The following is a 17,589-nucleotide window of genomic DNA, read 5'->3' on the forward strand; positions in this document are numbered from 1 at the left end:
TCAGGTACCAGGACAGTGCAGCAGTTGGGATGGGGTGTTTTGATTAAAGACAAGGATTGAAAGAAGTGAGGATTCTTCAGGGAAGATAAATCCGGTGAGTATAAACTCGTACTGTTCCATCTAAGCTGAGGGCAGAGAGAGATAATTCAATATCCAGTGCTGGTACTTGGTCCTTGGTACCTGGAAGGGCTGGCAGACTTACAGGGCCCAGGTCTGGGCCCCTGGTAATTGGCTCTGACTCTTGCTTTGCTGACTTTTACCATTTTTACAAGCTTTTGAGACGTATTTGCTTCCTTCATTGATTTTTAGATATCTTTGTCTGGTTTGTAGTTATTTGCAGGCTTCAGATAACTCAGATATTTAGTTTAAGACTAAAGATGTAAAGTCACGATTCCCAGAAAGACTGGATAACTTTAAAAGGAAACTGGGAAGTTATCTTACTCATCAAGATTATCAGCTCTTTGGAGAACTCTGCATTCTTTTGCCACGTTATTGCCATAAGCATGTGATTTCTAAATGTTAAAAACAGCAAAAGCACCCCCCAGCAGTGATGTTGAGGGCAGGGAGATACCTGGAGGGATCTTTGTATGTATGAGTTCCTCACACATGACAGCAAGAAGATGGGAAATCCCTGTGAAGCTCCAGAGTTCCTGTCAGCTGTCAGTCCTGCATTCTGGTTTTGATCTTTATGTTTGAGCATTAGTTGGCACGTGCAGTCCTGTAGTTTACTCGTGTCAGAATGCTCTGATTGGGTCTTTATAGATTATGTGCCTATAAATGTCTTGAAATCTTTGAAAAGGAAAGAAGCCATAAATAACTTGAGTTTTATTTTGAAGTACACATAACAGGTTTGAAAGTCTTTGGGAGCAGTAGTAAAATATGTCATAAGCAAGTAAATTATTTAGAGGTTCTTGGGTTTCCCTGTTCCTAAGTTTTTAGTGTAGTTAAAAACTGTTTGTGGTTTTGGGTTCAGTAATTTGCTGTCAGACCCTTCACTTTTCTGATTATATTAATTTTTTTATGTATTTCTTGATTGGGTTTTGTCTTGACACACTGATTGATTCCCGTGTTTTCCTGCATCCAGCTCTGATTACTGAGCAGACACAAATGATAGCAGGATTCCCTGCTGTCAACAGGCTTTCTTCCAGCAAGCTGACTTTTTCTGGAGCAAGTGCCTCTTCGTTGCTAGATGAGAAATAGTTTGGCAGGACCTGATCTGCTCCTTCATGACCGACCCCTTTTGCTGCTGCTGAAATCTGAAGACAATCACTGTTCACATGAGCATCACACAGTGCTTGCATCAGTTAAATGCCACTGTGAAGTTAAGTCCTGGGGTTGGTGATCCGTGAGAAATGGGGTGTTCAGAGGAATGTTATTTTGTTGATGGTTTGGCATTTGGCTCACTTAGAGACTGGCTTTGGTCCTGCTCTCCCTGCCCAGTTGGAGTCACTCTGCTTTGGGCTGGCCAAAGAAGTACTGCATTTAATAAGCTCTGCAGGACTGTCTGAAAGCAGCTTTTCACTCCTCTGGACTGCTGGGGAAATGCTTCTGACAGTTCTGTTGGGGAGGTGGAAGTTCAAGGGGTGAAGCTGGTGTTTGTTTGCAGACACATGGGAACACAGGGTGGGTGTCCCAGAGGCTGAAGCACAAATCCTGTTTCGTGGGAGCAGCACAGGGGCCATCACCTCGTGCTGGTGTCAGAGCGAGCTGTGCAGTCGAGCTGCTCATCTCCAGTTCTCCATGTGGCACAGGTTTCCTTAGCCAGGAGACTTACAGAAAGACTTGTCTCCCTCTCTGCTTTTGAGACCTCTTGTAAATGAATAGGATCCACTTCTGTTAAATTCTTTAACTTTTAAACATGTTTTTATTCCCCCTCGCCTCTTGTCTTCCTTCCCCAGAGGTAGCCCAAGTGTTTTAGAAACAACATAGTCAACTGGAGCTCATTGAATAATTCAGCTGTTGCCTGAAGTGATAGGAAAAAGAGGACGACCCATTTAATAAATCAACCAGAGCTAAAAGCTCTGTGGTTTGTAAAAATGTTCATCTGCCCTCCCTTTGAACTACCCGAATTTCTCTTCTGAAGCAGGTTTTTTTTCCCCTCTCAGCTGGATGTTCCCTGCTCTGGAAGAGGGAGCCCGATCTACCTGCAGGTCATTCTTGCAGGTTGTTTGTGTTAAGCAGCTCTTTTCCAGAGGACCCTGGGGTTGTTGCTGCACAGTGTGAGCCACTGTGACTCGTTCCCTCCCAGCTCGGTGTTCCTGGGTGGCTCTCCCCTCTCCTGGTCTCTTCTCAGCCCTCCTGCCGAGGGCTTCTCAAATACTCTGTGGAAGCCACTGCTGCAGGAACTGCCCAGAACTCCCAGTGTTGCCTCGGGGGTTCCTTGACCATTTAAACCAAGAAATAAAGATGTTTAGGGGGCCACTGCAGTGTGCTTTCTGAGGCACTGAGAAATGACCTATCCTTTTCATGTGTGCTTTTGCTTTTCTTTAAATAAATAAGAATTCCCAAAGCGCTCTTTATTTCTTATTTGTGCACTGTACCTCTGTTACCTAAAACGGATCGAAATGCCAAATACTGCCTTTAAGGGATATTGCACAGATATACGACCGTCCAGGGAAGTTCATAAACCTTTTGCTAAAGGCATTCTTCTGTCTGTAATCTGTGTCAGACTTTTGTTTAATCCCTTTGGACAGGCGCTTGCCAGTACACCAGCGTGTTACTGTATAAATTGCTTTTTCATTGTTGCTGTAATTGTAAAATAATCCCTCTGTTATACCCACCCAATGATCACTGCATTATCTTTCTGCTGAGCTGCAGCATTTCTTGGTGCCTGGTGGTGTCCTGCCTGTTGAAATGAGAGATGTTTATTAAATTGGCTTTTCAGTTGTGGTTCAGCTGAAAAACTGGCACAGGGATCAGTAGGAGAGACTTGCTACATGCCTTGAAACATCAGCGTCTCCCCTGTAGTTTATTGCTTTTTTTGTTCTGATCTAATGGTCTCTCCTTCCATCTCTGTGGCTCCTGCAAACCGGCTCAGGTTGCTGAGCTCTGTGTTTGGGGGCTGCTGGGCAGGAATGTGTGAACACTGCCCTGCATAAAGAGGTGATTGCAGCTTCAAAATCGGGGGCTGAGGAGAAACCATCCCTTTGCTTCTCCTGCCTGTTTTGACTGAGAGTTGAATTAGCAGCTCAGATGTGTGCTGTGGGGTGTTAACCAGCACTGAATAGGAGGCTACAAAGATAATCCTCTGGGGCCAGGCCACTGAGGGTGGCACCTTTCAGCTCTGAGCCCCACAGGCTTTGCTGGTCTCTGCTCAGTGCTGAGGTGGTGGCTTTTTCAGTGAAATTTTGTGCCCTTGGAAGCATCCCAAACCTCTTCTGTAACGCAGAGGTGGAGTGCGAGGTAACAATAACCTGAACTGTTTTGAAGAGCTTTGGGCTGTTTTTGTTTTCTGCTGTGTTTCTTGTTTTGTAAGTGGATGGATTGCTTTCTCTGTAGCTCTAAGGCAAAACACTTCCCATTGCAACATGAGGCTTCCTCCCCAGCCCTTCTCACAAGTGTATTCAACACTTAAGAAAGAAACCAAAAAACCTGAGTGTTTTAGTTATTTTCTCTCGAAATGCAGTCAAATTCACATGACTCTCTCCAGCCAGAAGCTCGAGAGGCTGAGCAGTGTGTCTGGATTTCCTTGTACCCTTGTTTCTCTCCAAGCTGGGGTCTGTCTGCTTGTGTGCCTTGGTGTGCTGTGACACAGCCTGGGGGTTCAGAAATGACCCAGGGCCAGAAGAGAAGGTGGCCTAAATTAAAGAGTTAAAAAAGCACAAAGGAGTTGAAGTATCTCGTGTTTCTTAACATACCTTCTGTACTTCATCCTTGAGAGAACTGAAGAGTTTGGTTTTGGAGCTCTTACCCAGAACCAGCAGAGTTACAAGTCATTCAGGCAAGTACTGAGCTTCCCTGGGAGGTGCAGGGAACTGCTCTGTGCCTGATCCCTCCCGTGTAAAGCCACGATTGCAGAGGTCAGGGTGACAAACCTGCCAACATCCTGGCTGTGTGACGAGGAAGGCTTGGGGAAAGGATGGATTGTTGTGTTACAGAGCTCGAGGTCATGGATCCAGCTTTACAGGCTCCTCTTGGCTTGTACCAACCTCACCAGCCCTGGGACCTGCCCCCTCACCCCCAAACAAACACTGGGCCTTTCTCAAGAAGGTACTGTTGAAAATTCAAGAGAATTTACTAGATCCTGACAACAGCATGGGGAATGCTTAGGAAAAGTTCAGCAAACATGCATGAATTCAAGGAAAATGGAAAGAAAAAGGTGTGAGGGGAAGAGGATGAGATGCCAGAAGGGTTGGGGGCCCTAACTGGGTGCATCATGCCACAGAACTTCTGAGGACTGTCCAGTTTTTGCTTGGGCTGTTGCTCTCTTGAATGCTGGTGTGTTCTCACTGCCCTGAGAGGGAATTCTGTCAATGTTCATGGAAGTTCTGCAGTTTAAAGTCCTGTGGAGTTAATCCTTCATGTTTGAGTTCAACAACACTTTGCATTGTAGCAGGGGCCTGAAGTGATATGCAACATCTGTGTAGAGCATTGCCGAAATTCCTGATAAATGAGTTCCAGAGGCAACCTTCCATTTGTGGGACATTTCACAAAGTCTGCTGCACAGAAAGGAAAACTTTATCAGCCAAGCTCCTCAGTGGCCTGGAAAGTTAAGGTACCAGAGTCTTCTGTTTGGCTGATGGAAGAGGCAGGGTCTGTCTGTCACACACTGAGGCACTGCAGACTTACCTGCTGTTGCTCACCACTGATGTGTCCCATCAGCTCAGGAGAAGTGGAGGCACTGAAGCACTGGGGAATCATCTGCTGACAGTCTGTGCCTCAGTTTCCTCTTCTGTGAAATGCATTGCCTTTAAAATGAATGCTGGTTTTGAACTTCTTACGACGTGGAGGAGGTGGTGGTTGTGAAATGTAAAGTACTGTTGGAAGGTGGTAAATTATTTCAGGGTATACAGTACAAATGGGAACGGGGCCTTTATTTGGTTGGGACATTTCCTGCAGTACTGGAGAGCTGTTACTGTCCCTGCTTTGGAGCAGGGTCACTTCAGTGCTTACCCTCCAGATGTGTATCCTCAGAGTTTGTCTAAACATGCTTTTCACTGCGTGGTGTTAATAGCTCTTAGGCTGTCTCCCTGCAGGGTCCCACCCTTGTGCCTTCACCTCTGTGTTTATCCACTTCTGCTGCCTTCATACTGCTTTCTGCCTTTCCCTCTTTATCTGTCTTGATTCAACAATTTTGGGGGAATAAATCTTGCCTGCTTTCCTTGTATGGGAGAGCAAAATTAAAACAAAACAAAACCACACAAAAGCAAACCACCAAAAACGCAGGGTCTAGAAAACCCATTGCAGAGGGACAGGGGATAGAAACAGACCTGAAAAATTCTGCCTCTGGGACTCTTTCTAGCAACAGAGAAGCAGTGTAAGTTTTGGATTAGGTACAGCAGCACAGGGTTGACCGTTCTGGAGGTCGTGTTATGTTAAGATATTTGTGGTATCCAGAGTGGATTGATGGAAATGGAGAGGAGCAGGAAGCTGGGGGCTCTTCTGTGCTCGCTGCAGTGTCACAGGAATGGCAGCACCTGAGCAGGTGCACTCAGGGATTGCAAGAGAGGAAGGTCAAGAGCTTGTTCTCAGATGACATTCTGTCATCTCGGCTCTTGCTTCTTTTGACAAATACCAGGTGATTTGGAGTTAAGCTCAGGAAAAGGTTATGAAAGGTTTTTCCTCTTTGCTGGTGGGTGAAGAAGGGACACTGTGGATGTGCAAGTGGGAAGGATGAAACAAAGCGTGTCCTCTTAAAAATGCGGAGCGTGATACTGCCACTGCTCAAGGCATCAGTGCTGGAGTGGTGTAGGAGATAACTGCTCTGAGCCAGCATGGCCACTCTCCAATCAAAACTTCAGTTTTTGCCTGATTGTGTTGGCCTGAGCAAGTCAAATGTTACCCAATTTTCTGACCCAGTTCTGTTTTGTGCCTCCGGGACAAACACTCTTGTGTGCTTCTGTCTTTTCAATGTGTTTGTGTGAGTTCCTGAGCCATTTCAGAGGTGGGGGAGAGGAGTATTGCACTCAGGAGGGGGGGCGAAAAAAGGCTTCCAGTTGCATTTTTTTTCCCCCTCTGGCTTTTGTTTTCCTCCTGTGTTTTTTTCCTGGCAGAAGCAGGTGTGTTCCTTCATTTGAGCTGTTGTGGTGACAAGGGTTCAGCAGAGCTGTGCCTGAGACACACAGCTGTAGGTGACAGCCCCCTGAGGTTTCCTGCTGGAGTTGTCCTGCATCACTGAGTGTTCTGCTCAGGTTGGGCTGTCCATTGTAGGGTAGCTGCTGTGGTGTTGGCCTGGGTTCTACTGCCTGAGCTGGCTGAAAGATCTTCTAAACGAGCTGTGAAGAAATCACACTGAAAAGAAATCCCATGAGTTTGGGAAAAAGTGGTTTTTGAAAGGTCAGGATGGTTCTGGGTACAGGAGTGGGTGACGAGGGAAGAGCCCAGTGCCAGCTGCTGATGCTGACGTAGCGTTCGGCTGCCCAGCTGCAGGGTGGGAAGTGAGCACTCTTCTATTCAGTTCTCTGAAGTGGCTGAGAATCTGGGGTTTAACTGTGATGGAGTCATCATTCAGAGCTGCCCTTTGTCACTGTAGTTTATTTATCCTGCTTTATAGCGTTCAGTTGGGAAATTTCTCTTCCTTCCAATGTTTTGCTTGCCTGATACTTAATTGTGCATTGGTTGCATGAGCCAGCCTTGGCTCTTGAGTCAGATGGAACCACATTCATTTAATAGAGCTGTGCTGGAGATGAATTTTCCTCTTGGTGCTAAATCTGGGACAGTAGTCAAGTAGGTTCTGCTGGCCTGAACATGCACTGAGCCCTTCCCTGCAGAGTCAGAGTTCTGCACAGGGTTGGGACTGCAGAAGAGCTGCTTGGGTTTTTTTCTTTTTTTAATAACACAGCTGCTTTAAATCAGGTGCCTACACAGCAGTTGGGAGGGAAAATGGTTGGCTTTTGTTTAACGTTTTTAATTGGCACTGGTGTGCTGTGTAAATTCTCCTTGGCTGTCTTAATTATAGTTGGGCAGATTCAGGTCTTTTCACTCTCACACCCAAATTGCTGTAATCTCTCAGAAGGACATGTTGGTTTATATAAAGTTTGCATACATTGTACAGTTGCACTTCTGTGGCTGTATTACAATAGCGTTTGTTGTCTCCTCTGTAAATCTTCAGATTAGCATCCCTGGTGCCTGCTGAAGCAACGATCTGCATCATTTCAGGTGCTCAGTGAACAGTCTAAACAGGGTGAAGCATTTGACTGCTAGGTGGAAGATTGGTTTCACTGCTTTCAACTGCTTTAATTCATTATTAGCTGAAGAAGCTTTTATTGCCCAGATGGAGAGGTTGGTGTCAGCTCCTCTGCTGTAACTGCAGTCACCCCTTCTCAGAGCAGGGCTAAAAACTGCAGTGGGAGGGAGGGCAGTTAAAGGGAGTTACTTCAATAAACAGTTTGTACTGAAGCCTTTGACTCCCCACACCCACCCACCCTGACCACTGTTTGGAAATACTTGAGGAAAACACCACTCCCTCAGTAGGAACTCAGACGTGGCCTGGGCTTTGTTTTGATTTGTTCCAGTTGTGTTTTGCCACTTGGAGTGATGTTGTGATGGGCTTGTCCCTCAAGTATCGGGCTCCCAGACACTTTGCCACTTTTGTTGTTCTCCAAGGCTCCACCTGAAGATCAGATCACTGCTCAGGAGTGGGAGAGAGCAGTGTTGGAACTGCCCCTGTGCTGACTTCAGTGTCTCCAAGAAAGGTGCCCCTGTGTGAGGGACCCTTCATCATATGCTGACATGGCCAGGAAGAGGGGTAGTTACCTGCTGAGCTGCACAAATGCCAAACTGAAACGAAGCATGGAAAGGTGAAAGGCACTTTTTCTTAAGGCAATCACAAGTCCCGTGCCCTTCTGAAAGGGAGTGGATGGAGGATATAATTGAGGTCACATGGAAGGAGCAGTTGCAATTCCTTGTGCCCTTTTGAAGGTGTGTTGTCCTTGTTTCCCCAGTGAGCTCCACCATGCATTTACACAAGTCCTGATTTTCAGAGGAGTGGTTGTTGCAGCTGTATTCGAAATCGTTAATTCAAAAGCAACAGGTGAGGGAAAGGAAAGTGGGTTAATAATGCAGCAGTTCACCTGTTCTCTCCCTTGGTGATTGCTTTCCTTGTTCATGCTGCAAGGCAACCTTTTTTCCTGAAATAAAATTGGAGGTAACCATCCCAAAAATGCTCACAGAGGCTGTAGAGGAACTGATGGTAGAAGAGACAGGAAGCTTTCATAAGGCTCTCATTGAGCTGTGCAGTGACTGAACATTCTCAGGGGGGTTAGAGACCCTGCAGTGAGGTGAGGCTGCAGGGCACAGGAGGGTGGAGAGTCTGAATGGGTGTCTTTAGTGTCTCTGATCTTGGCTAATGCTGAATGAGCTTATTATTTAAACGCTCATAATGAATTAGATAAACAGTGAAATAATTAACAAAGTAGGCACTTAAATGGTTATTGCATGGTTTAGAGCTGACTTTATTTAGATGAATGAGGTAGTTCATTCTACCATTAGCTGTGCCCTAGGAAAAAGGATTTTTTTTCCCCATTTCTTTTTAATGATTAAACACCACAAACAGAAAATGCACTGTGGCTTTTGCTGGAAGGACAGCACAATGGCCTGCTTCCTTTAGAGGAGTTCATCAGAGACTCCAAGTGACTCACATGCAACTTTTGAAAATACTGTCTTGGTTTTCTCAAATGTCAAAAAATTCTCAGGGTCTTGGATACAGCAGAAGAGATCATCAAGTCACGAAATGTTGATATTTGAATCACTGTCTAATTAGATCATGTCTGTAGCACAGTATTCCAGGCACTGGTAGTACTGTTAGAGCACACCTAGAAGTCTGTCAGCATTTTGGCATTATCTGAGCTGCTGTTTCTTTTCCCTCAACAAGTTTTTAGGCCCAAGCAATCAGTCAGCAGAGCTGCTTACACTGGAAAACTCCTGGTTTCTTCCTGTAACCCCTGGTCAGCTGTAGGACTTCAGGTACTTCACACTTGGTGACTGGGTCCTAAACTAGGGATCTTTCATTTTTCACTGAACCTAATAATCTCCTTACACATTGTGTGGCTTTTTTGGTTCTTACTCAGTACAGATAATTTACCAAGACTTGCAGGCTGTTTGCTTTAGCTTTCATTCTTTCACACGCACCACGAGTGGCCCGCTGCCTCTTCCAGTGAAAAAGAGCAGCAGTTGCCAGTGTTGTGCAGACCCCTGACCTCAGTCCTGCAGGTTTTCCCCTTTATCTGCTGCAGCACAGCAGCAGGGCCAGACTTCGGCTTTGTGAGAAAATGCAAGGGCAGTCAGAGGGGTGATCAGATTGCTGCAAAAGCTGACTGAATTTCTGATGCTCTCAGGTGTGTCACATGTGCAGTCTTCCCCCTCTTTTCTTTGTTTTAAAGAACAGAGGCAGAAGGACTAAGATGTTGACTGTGACTGCCCAGCCCAGTGGATGCTCTGTGTGTCCCCACGTCTGGCTTGGTTTTCTTTGGAAAGGTGTTTCCAGAGAGACAAAAAGCAGCTGTCCTGTGAAGCCTGCCTTGGGAGAACATTATTAGTGAATCCCTAGCTGTGAACTGTTCTTCAGAGATGTTCAATCACATCAGTCAAGGCAGTTCTGTTTGCATGGGGGATGTGTTCATGTGGCCTTCCCTCACCAAACCATCCAGCCACTGGGCACTTGGGCACTTCCTCGTCATCCACCTGTTCTTTGCTAACACTGTTACCTCTCCCCATTCCCAGAACACCTCAGAGATCTGGGTGGGAAAAAGACTTTTGATTTGTCATAGTGGATTCCTCCATCAGGAGGCAAATTTCAGGCAGGAATCAAAGTATTTAAACACATTCCGTAAAGATGCTGGAATTCATTTTTTCCTTTATACTTTGATAATTTGTGTGTTCTCTGTGTGAAATTGTTGTAGATTTTCTGGTATATTCTCCTGAATTCCACTTGCAGACCTTTATGCTAAGGAGAAAATGCTGTGAATTTGGACCAAGACAGCTGTGTTGGGATAGCTGTGCTGGCCTGCGTGGTCTATTCCAGTGCAAACTTTATGCATTACAGTTGTCCTTCATGTACTTTGTTGTTATTAAAAGTGGCTTCTCTCCAGAGTAATGGTGCTGCTTTTCCAGTGGTGTAGTTTTACTTCAAAAGAGCCTTGTTGTTCCTTCAGGACAGCGTTTATGTCAGGAGTTACACTGGGAGGCTGTAGCTGTACCTCTCCTACAGTCAGCCTCCAGGTGATGCACAGCTACAAAAGACATCAAGGACTCATCTGACAGCCTGTACTGGGAAAGCAAAACTTGGAGTCAGAAACTTTCTGAGAGCTTTTGGTATATTTATAACTTGCACGAAGTCACTAGCGCTTCTTGTCTGGGGAGATCTTTACGGGAAGTTCCTTTTAACTGTCTTGAGAAGCCTTAGTAATATTTTCCTTTTCAGGAGCAGGGAGGCTGATAGGTGAGGTAAATCTAAATCAAGTGGCTTGGTTCCACTGACCGCACAAACGTGGATTTATAGATAAATTAAAATGTAGCTGTGTCTTCTTTCCTGCTTACCAGTCCCTGATTGGTACATTCCCCCCTCCCCTTTTGGGATGCTTCCATGTTGTGGCATGGAGATGCATGAGCTGCTCGTGGCCTGCTCGAGCAAGCTGCTCTGAAATACCTTCAGAGCCAGAGCTGTGTGTGAGGGTCTGAGCTGCTGCTCAGTGAAGCCAGCGGGTGTTCTTGTGTTGCTGGTTGCCTTTTGGACTGTGTTTAGTGTTCAGCCATTTCTGCACTGCAGACACGAAAGAACAAATACCATGTTTTTCAGAGAACCAGGCAGGAGTCACCGTGGGTCTCGTTTTTCACCACCAGCTGAGTTGTCTCTGCATGCAGAGCTTCCTCAGTGTGGACCTCATACAAGTCCGTCCTCGCTCCTCGCTGTCCGTGCTCCAGGGGTGAAGCTGACGCTACAAATCACATCTTCGCATCTTTTCACCTGCTCTGACTCGTATAAAAACCAGTTAAAATTACATTTGCAAATTAGTCCATTGGATAACAGTCCACTTGTATGACAGAAGGCAAGGTCTGATCTGGCGTGTACTTTGTATGCTTGAAATATTTATCCTCATGTACGGGTTTTGATGAAACCTTTGACTCCCCAGCTGTTGTGCTGAGACTGAGAAATACTGCTAAGTTTTAGTATCTCTAGCTGGATTTCACAGGACATTCCTGTTCTTTTTTTCTTCAAAGCCAGCAATGAAGAAGCAGAGGAAAACCCAAGAGCTGTCCAGAGTTGATTTACATGGAAATTAATCACTGATGTCTTCCAGGTGGACAGCAAAAGTGTTATGAAGTCTTTCTGCATGCTGAGTAGTGAACCAAAACAAAGTGAAGTGCTTGGAAAAGATCCCCTCGAGCTGAATCCTTGAACAGCAAAGAGGTGCCTCCAGGAACAGCTCAGTCTGTGTGCAGGGGGTTCCTGAGGTGGTGCTGATGGGGTGTTGTGGGTATTGTGGTTGCAGCTTCTCCACATCCTCTGTGTGGGTTTATGCTCTATCAGAGTGGCTGGAAACTGAACATCCATCATTTTTTGCTGTTGTATGCTCTTTACTGGCATCTGGAGGAGAATTATCTCCTCCTAAATGAAATGTCAAAGGACTTAATCACTGCATGGGGCAGATATTCTGAACCAAAGAGGAGCAGTTCATAGCTTGGAGAGGTTTGCCATCTCTGGGAAGATGAAGTGCTGCACCTGTTACCATGTTGCAAATCTTTCAGAAACAACTCTCCCAGACGGGAGGAGTCCTCCCAGCCCTTTCCTTGGCAGCATTCCTAACCCCCCTGCACTGGGCACTGATGCTTTATGTGCATCACTCCAGCAGTCTTGCTTGTTGTACACCGGGTGTAAAATGGAAATATGTTCACCAGGCAGGTAGCATAAACCCTGCTGACTCTTGTGCAGGCAGCTTTAATTTTTGTTCTAGTTATTATGTACTTCTAAAGAAATGATTTTTAGCAAGGTCCCTGATTTAGGAATGTGATTTTAAGCCTCTCTGCAGCGTCTTGACCTGCTTCCTACCAGCAAGACCTGGCAGGGTCTTCCTCTCTCGGCAGCTGTTTTGAACGTGTTACAACCACACCTGTGTATATTGATAAATGCTTCCTTTTGGGGTGTGCTTTAACCATTTCCTCAGCAGAATTGACTCTCAGAAGTGGTACAGCTTAGGCTGTCCTCAGCTTCATTTTGTTGAGATTTTCTGCTCACGAAGCTCCAGCCTGTGCTGGCACGTGTTTACAGGAGGGTGCTCGTAGGACTTCTCTCCCCCTTTTGCTGCAGCCTGAGTGCAGGTTGTATGGTGTTAAATAATGGCATTACTGCTGCCCCCAAGACCTCTCTGATGCTGTGAGAGCAGTTCCTGTCTGAATGGGGATCAAATGAGTGGTCCTTGGACCCGTTCAGTTTGCAGTGGGCAGTGTGGTGGTGTACTGGTGGTACAGTAGTAAAATCTCAGAACACAGTACTTTACTTTAGCCTGGACACTGCTTTTCTGCTGTAGATGTCGAGTTCAGGCTGCTCCTGAAAGGGAGCTGGGGTGGGCAGAGCTGCCTGCTCTGCTGTTCTGCAGCCTGGGTTCACCTCTGGTGTGGTAATTAGAGGTACTGGTGTTCAGGGTTCTGGAGGGGACTGGGTGGGTGTTGTGTACATGAGGGAATGCTGAAATGGGAGACTAAATTGAATTAAATAAACATCAAAGGTCCTTGAATCTGCCAGAGAGCTGCCATAATGGGTACTCGTCCTCCTATATCCTGACAGAGGGGTTTGCTGCTCTGCACTGTGTGGTGCATCCAGGGGACTGGGGAGAGGTGGCATTGCAGTGCAGGAGGAACATCCTGGTGAGTGAACTCCCTCAGGATGAGGATGCACAGCCTGTGCATGTTTGCAGGAGGGTGGTTGTAGCTCTGCTGCTGCACAGCTTACACAGAGGGGCTGGTGCAGGATGTCTGCTGTGCCAGGAGTGACTGGAGTTGTGGTCCCTGCCAGCTGACACCGTCAGTGATGAGTGAAGTCTCTCAGTGAGACTGATAACATTAGAAAAATGATGTCACTGGACAGACTTGTGCCAGATGCAGTCAGAATGCCAAAGTACCTCTCTTGCACTGATGGAAGGGAGTGGGAGAGGATGTTGTGGACGTAAAGGTCACTTTGGTTGTAGTGGTGCCAGCTGCTAGGAACAGATTGGTGTGAGTGTGTGAGAGGAACACCAGGGTTACTGCGTGTCAGGGGCCAGTAGGTGAGTTGATGGCCTCAGAACAGCACCTTCCTTTGTGCTTCTGCTGTATGCCACACTTGTGTCTGAAGTAAGAGCATGTGTTGGCTATTTTTACGTAATTATGGAGATTTTGGATGCTTTGAGAAAAAGGAGAATGTGGATTAGTTTTTTGGATTGACTGAAGTGTCCTGATGAACCTCCTGGGTAGTCACCACACCGGACACCTCTCAGAAATAACGATAGGGCTGCACAGCAGAGCATATGGGAAACCAATTAATTCAGTAGATAGTAATTAATAAAGCCATTTCCTCCGGGGAAAACCTTTTAGCACATCCTCTGTTGGGCCCAGGCTTGCGTGCGTGCATGGATGGGTAGCAGACATGCTTTCCTGAATTGTCACTTGTTATTTCTCCATGGGCTGGGCACTGCCTCCTCCAGACTTCTGCTGCCAGGCTCTTGGGAGAGCAGACTGCAGCTAATGCTCCCAGCCACCAGCCTTCTCCCACAGGAGTGATGTCAACACTTGCTGCTGAGCCCTGGCAGTGCTGAGCCGAGCCTGGCCAGTCCGGGCACTCCTTTGTTCCGAGCAGCTTCCCCGTGTGTGCATGTGCAGGGAGCAGCTCTGGCCGTGGCTGCTGGGGGTGTTGAAGCACCTTTGCTTGTGCACATGCACGGCAGAGCTGCTGGGGAATGGGCAGAGCTGCTGGGGAATGGGCAGAGCTGCTGGGGAATGGGCAGTGCCTTGTCCGAGCCTTCCTCAGCATGGACAGCTGGGATTGCAGCTGCATGTGGCCTGCACTGACCTGAGCACTGAACAGTTCAGAGACCCTGCAGGGCCATTGGGGCCATAAAACTTCCCTTCTTTTAGAAACAAGTCCATTGCTCTGCCATCCTGTTCATGGAGCTCCAGGAGAAGGACAGTGAGCTGATGCTCGTGTTGTAGTATGGGCATTGACAGGGAACATCCGACATCTCTGCTCCTGGTCCTGACAGTGAATTAGTTTCCTTGGGAAACTTTTTTATTAGAAACAAGATCCAGATGGTTTACAAAAAGCTTTTTGGCTGCTGACCATCTGAACTTGACTGCTGAAACGGCAAAATGCTGCTTTTTGCTGTAAGCAGTGATTTTCACTGATGGTTTCTTCTGCTGTGGGGTTGCTGCAGGTGTGAAGGTTGTGTTCTTGAAGCAGTTCACTCAGTGATTTGTTCTGAAGTAGTTGTTTTAACAGTGTAAAATTCCATTAGACTAATTATATGGGTTTGTATTGATACTTTCTTTTCTTCCTGCTGAGTATAAAGACAGAAACCTACTATTGGAATGCAAATCCCTGTGATGGAAAACCACCTTGACTGCAAGATATGGCAGTGCTTCAGAATTGGCAGCATGCTGAGATGGGGTCTTACTGGTAGAGGACTGGACCAGAAATGCTTGTTAGTCTCCCTTTATGGTTTCTCAGGTTCTTATCACTGCATTCAATACTCTCCCCTTAAAAATGGTCTTTATTTCTTGTAGTATGTGCAACTGGGAAAAAGAGGTGAAATTTCTTCATGAAAGTCTGCAGAGAATACAGAGGCTTATCTGATGATCTCACTTCCTCTTAGAGAAGTTACGGGTATAAAATGCATTCATGATGACAAAACAGTTTTATCAGTTATCATTTATCAAATGTCTTTAAAAAGCAGTAACATCTCTAAACTATTTGAAATTTAAATGTCCTACTTGAACTTCACGGCAGAAACAGTGAAGTGCCTCCTGAGTGCTGTATTTATGTATCACCTATCAAAATGTTGCCAGTCTTCTCCAGACACGTGTGTAACCTTCCCTGCTCGGTACCTGCAGCCTGGATCCTTAGCAGGGAAAAATATTAATCCCTAATGAGTGTGACTGAAGTGATGGGTGAAGTCAGCAGAAATCTTTCACCCAGTGAGCTGGCGGGGCACGTTTGTAAGCCAGCAAACTGCAGTGCTTTGCAAAATATTCCAGAGCCAGAAGCACAATGAATTCTGTCTGCCAGGTTCACAAAGCTGGGATTAGGACTGGCTGTAACGTCTGCTGCTGAGGGTATAGAGAGCACATTAGCTGCTCCGTTTTCTGGGTCTGCAGACGCATTTCAGATGTACTGAGAGCCTGTTCTAATATGTTTGGTGGCTTTTGTTAAGGAATGATACGGTTATCCCCAGGTTTCATTTAATTTCCCAAATGGAGCTGTACTCAGTTTAAACTTCTTGGCAAAAATAGTTTTTGGTTGTTTGGTTTTTTTTTTCTGTGATCAGAGTTGCTGATGATTTCTTACTCAGGAGTCGATTCAGTTTCTGTGTGTGTGAACTGATAAATGGTGGGACGCTGTAAATGCTGATGTGTTTGGTCACTGTTGACATGGATAATTGAATTAAGTGTAGAATCAGACTAGTTTTCTGCCCGTGGGGTGCAAAGTGTTCATGGTGTTTGACACAATTTGCCGTTCAGGATGGATATCTTTGTCTTCCACCCGGATAGCTGGATGGTTACATTTGCTCTTCCTGACGTGCTGTCATCCCTTGTAAGCAAGATTTATTAATTTGGCTGCATCTTTGTGTTGTGTTGTTCTTGTGCTTCCCTGGTATCCGTGGCCCAGGGCAATGCTCCTCCTGCCAGTGCTGGGCTGTGCTGCCAGAGCCCTGAGCTGTCCTGGCACGGGAGCGTCTGCTGTGGGACGTGGCTTGTGGTACATCTGCAGTTGTGCTCCCTCTCCCTCTCTGTGCTTGCCTCAGTGAATTGCTGGCGTGCTGCTGAGGAGCAGTTTGGGCACTCCCAGTCGCTCCTGAGGGTGTGCAGGAGCACCCCAGGTCACACACGGGGCGTTGCGCTGTTCCCTGAGCGTGTTCACTTGTGTGAAATCAAACCCCGGCTTGTGGTCAGCTTTGTTGTATCTTGTAACCTCTGCCCTGTCAGTACAGGATACACATCTAATGAGAGCTCAGCAACAGAAACACAGCCTAGGCAAACCACATAAAAAGCCAAAGAATGACATTGTGGTGTTTGGAAAGCTTTAATAAAGAATCTTAATATACTGCTGTGTGTGGAGGGAGCTGCTATTCATCAAAAGACTTTTATGGTGAAATAAAGCAGTGTTAACAGGAGGGAATTAAAGACTGAAATATTTCTCTCGTGCTTCTCTCCCCCTTCCCTTCTCCTGCCACTTTTTTTTCTTGTGAAAGCCACTGATTTGGCTTCCCCATGACACTTGCTTGTCTCATTTATGGGTTCTGTCTCTTCTCTTTTTTTTCTGTCCTGACGTGCTTTATTGTTCTGGGTTTGCCCTCGCTGGAAAGACTCTCCCATTTTGTGGTGCTTTTCTCCTGTGCTCGTCTTTTCCTGGTGTTTTTCTGCCTTCAGCATTGCTCTTGCAGCTTTTGCCAAACCTATCCTCTTCCATGCATATGCTTTATGTGTTGGTACCTACTGCACACTCTGATTTAGCCAGTTGAGCTGTTGACTATTATGGATTTCTGTCAGACATCTTTATTTGTTAATAATATCATTATAAATGATGGATTCGTCCAGATGAGCAAACCTGACTTGTGGGTTCAGCAGCACCTTTGTGGACGTGTTTTTGTGCTACTGGGGACGCTGGGAAGGGATTAAAAACACTGCTCTCCTCTTGGGGAAAGGAGAAACCCAAAAGCTGAAAACCAAAGTAGAATGAACCCTGTGGTGAGTGGACAGGGGTGGGAGGACATTCCCAGTTCAGTGCTCAGGGTGAGTCCTGGAGGCAGGAACAGTGTTTTTGGCAGGGTGTTCTTCACAGGTGGTGGACACACTGCTGCTGAATTTGTCCTGATTGAGTCTGTCCTACTGTTTAAAAAAGGTGGGTGTGGGATGACTGTTTATCTTTTGATTCTTTGTGGAGAATTGGAAGAAAAATAAAACCCCTTCATTTGAACTGTGGGAAAGACAGCTTTGTGTATAGATGATACAGGGACTGCTAATGCTTTACAGGGAACTTTGGTCCTCTGATTCACTTCGGGGAGTTTCACTGGAAGAACCAGTGTATTTCTGCCAGGATTTCAGTAGTAGGGGTGGCTCAGAGGAAAGCAGTTCCTTTCTGTGGAGGAGGGAAGGGGAGAGAAGGTACTCAGGTGCTGTGTATTCTGCCAGAACAGATGAAAGTGGCATCTCCTGCACAGTCCTGAATTACAGAGGGGTCTGACA

At 46.3% G+C, this 17,589-nt stretch overlaps 1 protein-coding gene across 14 annotated transcripts in view; it reads left to right on the forward strand.

Annotated features, from left to right (window-relative positions):
- Positions 1-17,589, forward strand: part of ARVCF (ARVCF delta catenin family member) — a 226,147-nt gene that overhangs the window by 117,893 nt on the left and 90,665 nt on the right. The window lies entirely within an intron of this gene.

Source organism: Myiozetetes cayanensis, unplaced genomic scaffold (assembly GCF_022539395.1).
Source record: "Myiozetetes cayanensis isolate MyiCay16 unplaced genomic scaffold, myiCay2020 scf21, whole genome shotgun sequence".
NCBI lineage: Eukaryota > Metazoa > Chordata > Aves > Passeriformes > Tyrannidae > Myiozetetes > Myiozetetes cayanensis.